Source organism: Alligator sinensis, unplaced genomic scaffold (assembly GCF_000455745.1).
Source record: "Alligator sinensis unplaced genomic scaffold, ASM45574v1 scaffold153_1, whole genome shotgun sequence".
Lineage (NCBI taxonomy): Eukaryota > Metazoa > Chordata > Crocodylia > Alligatoridae > Alligator > Alligator sinensis.
Window position 1 is genome coordinate 1,546,516 of NW_005842099.1, and position 5,259 is coordinate 1,551,774.

Consider the following 5,259-nt stretch of genomic DNA (forward strand, 5'->3'; position numbering starts at 1 on the left):
TTGGCATGCTCTCCTCTTCTCCACCGGCAGCCCAGGATTCCCTTTCCCTCGCTTCAGTAATAACCTGCTGGCCCTCAAGCTCAGCGTTTGGTCTCAATTACACATAACAAAAGAAGCAATATTCTCGTGGCATGCAGAAGTTGAAAAAAACCCAAAAAAACAACAAACTATTCCAGGTTTTTTCCACTCAGAAGGATTTTGCCCCCCAAAAAGTTGTTTCTGAGTAGGAAAAAAAAAAAAAAAAAGGCCAGCTTTTTTAATTGAGACCAAAATTGGCTGAAGCAGACTTTGTTCAGAAGAAGAGGTATCACCAAAATAGCAGACAGAAGGCCAGCCCTTTCTCTCTCGCTGTCTCCCAGGCACCAACAGTCTTGTGTTGCTACAGTAATGACCATGCCAGTTTCAGTCCATTTCCCTATGTCAGCCTTGCCTAGGGGATGCTGTAGTGCAAAAGAGCTCTTAAGTCCCATTAAAAAAAAAAAAAAAAGCAAGAAACTGGTATTTCCTCTCTTTCAAAAACTTTCAACCAAGGATGATGCTGCAACCTCTGAAATCTTCACAGGGGATCTTACTTTAACACCAGAGCGGTAATCTATTCCCAGCATTTGTTTATTATTTTAATCAGCATCCTCCCTTCCACCACCCTGCAGGCTGCTCAGAAGCTAAGCACACTCCCACTCCCTGGAGGCCTCCCTTGCTGCAAAACGGTAGTATCTCTAACAACTGCAAAAATCCTGGTCCATAAGCCCCTAACTGCACTATAGACTCAATCCATTTCCTTCCCCTCAGAAGGAAATTAGGATATTCAGTTACTAAATAGATTTTTTTCAACCGCAAAAATAACTGTAATCCTGAAACAAAACCCTATACACACGCACACACCCTGCCTGTCTTAATACTTCAGATTCAACATATGCAGATTGCTTTCATATGAGGCCTTTGCTCTCATTTCAACAGGAAACCTGACACCTGAAGTTTGGTTACAAGGAAGTTACTTGATTTTAAATCATTTCCACTTGAAACAAAGTAAGAGCACACATATGATGAATTGCTCTACCTATTATCAATGCTTCCTGTATATCACACAATATTAACTTGAAAAATGCTTCAAATAAACTTTCTGGTGAGTCAAAAATGCAATAATAGTTTTAATAAAAAATAAACAAGTCTATCATTTGTGAAATACTTCTGTTATAGTTATTATGCATGTCAGCCTTCTGTGAGCCCTGTGACAGTTTCACTTGCTTCTTATCCATTATGGCTATTTGAAATGCTAGTAAAATTATTATATGCCAGAATAGCCTTAAAAAAGATTATTCTCAGTCAGTGGTACATTTCCGGTGGTATGGGTAATGTTTTTAAGGTGGTATTTTGTGAAATATAACAAGATTTGACTGCAGTTCTTTGTATCACTTTGTTGTATGCAACTCAGAAAACAGGGATGAAAGGAGCCTTAAAAGTAAAGGCTAGTGCAGATATACATTCTGTTGCGTATCCAAACACATACACAAATCCAGATAGGATAGTTTCATTTTAAATGGCTCAAATGAATAAAAGACAGAAACTACAAAGCTGTCACTTTCCAACTGATTCATCTGTAGTATTGCTGCAGATTCAAATAGATAGGAATCCACATCATATGGCTAGGACCCTGGCACTTCAGGGCTTTGTTGGTGATGATAGCAGGGGCATTAAGGAACAAAGGGATGAGGATAGTGAAGTACTGGCTCAAGGTTCATTCACATTGGGAGAAGGATCTGAGGATACCTACAATGCTGCCGAAGCATTGTGCTCTATTGACAAAGGACATCAATTACCAGAGCTATCAATTTGTTATCTTTCACTCCACTAAAAATACACCATTAGAAATGAAAGTTTACTTCAAAAGGCAAACTCTGGCCACCAGAATCTGCAATGATTACTTGGCAGGCAATACAGAGAGCATCAACTGTTGGCAGGATTTAGCCCAAAAATCCAAGCTTTCAATACGGTCTCCCACAACATGCTCACAGGCAAGTTAAAGAAGTATCGGCTGGATGAACAGACTGTAAGATGGATAGAAAACTGGCTGGATCATCAAGCTCAGAGCGTAGTAGTCAATGGCTCAATGTCTTGTTGGCAGCTGGTATCAAGTGGAGTGGCCCAGGGGTTGGTCCTGAGGCCCGTTTTGTTCAATATCTTTATCAACGACCTGGAAGATGGTATAGAGTGCATCCTCAGCAAGTCTGAAGCTGACACCAAGCTGTGGAGAGTAGTAGATATATGCAGGAGGGTAGGGTTAGGATTCAGCATGACCTAGACAAATTGGATTGGGCCAAAAGAAATCTCATGCAGTTCAACAAAGACAAGTGCAACGTCCTGCACTTAGGACAAAACAATCCCATGCACCAGTACAAGCTGGGGGCTGACTGGCTGGGTAGCAGCTCTGCAGAAAAGGACCTGGGGGTTACAGTGGGCAATAAGCTGAATATGAGCCAACACTGTGCCCTTGTTGCCAAGAAGGAAAATGGCAAACTGGCCTGCATTGGTAGGAGTTTCGCCATCAGATCAAGGGAAGTGATCGTTCCCCTCTGTGACTCCAGCAGATGTGGAGCCACATTTGGAGTACTGTGTTCAGTTTTGGGTCCCCCACCACACAAAGGATGTGAACAAATTGGACAGAGTCCAGCAGAGGGCACCAAAAATGAGGAGGGGGCTCGGGGACATGACTTATGAGGAGAGGCTGAGGGAACTGGGCTTAACTAGAGCAGTGGTTCTCAATCTTTGGTACCTTACATACCCCCTGCCTATTGACGAGGCAAAAGCAAAACCAGAAGTCCCACTGTGGCACTTGTGGTTTTGCTGCCGTGAGACAAGTCCCAGTTTTTCCACCGCAGCCCGGGGCAAAACAGCCTGCGCGGGGCCTCCCTCCCTATCCCCTGGCACACTGACACTGGGGAGTGAAAACCCCAGTGCACTGGACACAGCAGGAGGGGCGGCAGCCAGAACTTCCAACCTGAGCAGGAAAAGACCAAAATGCAGCACCCATGTACCCCCTGCTCGCGTCTTGCGTACCAGCAGGAGTGCGCATACCATGGGTTGAGAAAAACTGATCTAGAGAAGACTGAGAGGGGATTTAATAGCAGCCTTCATCTACCTGAAAGGGGGGGGGGGGGGCAAAAAAAAACGGCGCAGGGGGGGGCCAAAGAAGATGGAGCTAAACTGTTCTCAGTGGTGACAGATAACAGAACAAGAAGCAACAGTCTCAAGTTGCACCAAGGGAAGTTTAGGTTAGATGCTAGGAATAATTTTCTCACTAGGAGGGTAGTAAAACACTGGTACAGGTTACACAGAGCGGTTATGGGCTTTCTATCCTTGGAGGCTGTTAAGACCCGGGTAGACAAAGCATTGTCTAGGATGATCTAGTTGGGTATGGTCCTGCTTTGAGCAGAGGATTGGATTGCCTCAAGAGGTCCCTTCCAACCCTAATTTTCTATGATTCTATGATTTTGTGATAAAGCCAATGATGTATTTAGGCCTATAATAATCCTAGGGCAAAGCCTTTGGATAAAGGGCATCCACAGCAAAGCCAGCAGCAGAACAACTTGCATGCTGAATATGGCTGCAAATTGCGTGAAAATAAGTGCTTGTTTTGTCAACCTCTACATACCCACTGCACCTAACTCAACCACTCCTACCCTGGCACTTTCTCGGCTAACAGGGTCTCGCTACCAAAACCAACCCTGAGACAGATCCTTAGCTGGTGTGCAGTGAAACTAGGATAGTTAAATCAATGAGGCTGTAACAATTCATGTCACTGAGAATCTGCCCCTTCCTCTGTGAGCATTTCTGAGAGTAGGTTTCTTTACTTCCTTAATGACAAGAACAAAGCAGGTGGGCATAGTAAGGGAGCAATGCAGTGTGCATCCTCAAACCATATCACAGCTTTAAGAATCTTACTTTGAAGCCTGCTAGCTTTGACGATGACCCACTGAAGTCAGCCCTAACATTTTAAAACTATCAGCTCATTTATCATTATCATCATTCCAAGAGTTTCTCCCTTTTTAAAAAAAGACCAATTTTAAACTTAATGACGGGATACAGTAGATCCTACAAAGATCTAAAATATAGATTGGTTTGCTTGAACTCAGTCTATAAACTCATTTTTTTTCCTTTTCAGGATAAACCATTTATTGAAAAAAATATTAAAAATAAAAAGAGAGGCTGAACCCCATGAGATTACATATGGCCTGCAGGTATTTCTACTGAACTTTTGTTTTAAAGGATCCCACTTCCGTCCTGTGGGACACGCAAGGTTATGGTCTTGATTCTTCTTTATAACTAACTACGCTCTCTTTCCACACCTCTGGCAATGTAACAGGGCTTCAAAATGGTCATGAATAACCCTTATATCCACAGCAGGTGGGGCCTCTCCAGTGCTAAACAGTTTTTTGGCTAGGTAAAACCTGGGACCTGTGATTCCAGGACTCACCCCAGTTTGTGTAAAATATCTAAACTCACGTGTCTTATAGCCAGGTATTAAAATATGTACCTCTCATTTACATTTATATGTCTTACAACACAGAACTTATACATGTCAAAGCAAGACCTATTGCTTTCATATTTTATATAAGATAAAGAAATGTAAGTGTAGTTTCAGGTGAAACGTACTGAATTTCTCTGTACAACGATGTAAAAATATTGAAGTAGACCATCTACCATTTGGCTAGCATGTAAATTGGCTCTTCAACATTAACTATAAACCTATCAGTAAAACTTTCTTGTTGCTCCTTCGTATGAAAATACATTTTAATATTTGCAAAATCTTCCAAAAACAGAAGAGAAAAATCCCCAGACACTCACTAGGTGCTGCTTTGCCAAATATTTAACAAAGTCTTTGCAAGTATTGTGGTCCTGTAGACACTGAATGATGTTGTTAGGTGTGAGAGGTGCCAACAATGCTTCATAAACCATTAGAATTGTGCTATTTATTACATATTACTGTTTAAATTTTCATGATTACTACCACCATCATTAGAAATAACATTACACCTAATGTTGGTTACAGAAATGGAATTTTATAATGAAAACTACAGATCACATAAGAAGGTTTAATAACCGAATGCCAGAACTCTAAATTGACATTCTGCCAGTGTAAGCCATCATGCAAATACCTCTATGCTAATCGTTTAGAGATAAAATAAGCTTACCACCAACAGTACTGAAAGAGAACTTACTTCAAAATACTCTTTCATATAATGAAATTCATAAAATAGTACA

The 5,259-nt window shown here is 41.6% G+C and overlaps 1 protein-coding gene across 9 annotated transcripts in view; it reads right to left on the minus strand.

Moving 5' to 3' along the window:
- UTRN (utrophin) overlaps positions 1–5,259 on the minus strand; it is a 580,332-nt gene that overhangs the window by 214,636 nt on the left and 360,437 nt on the right. The gene's annotated exons all lie outside the window — the stretch shown is intronic.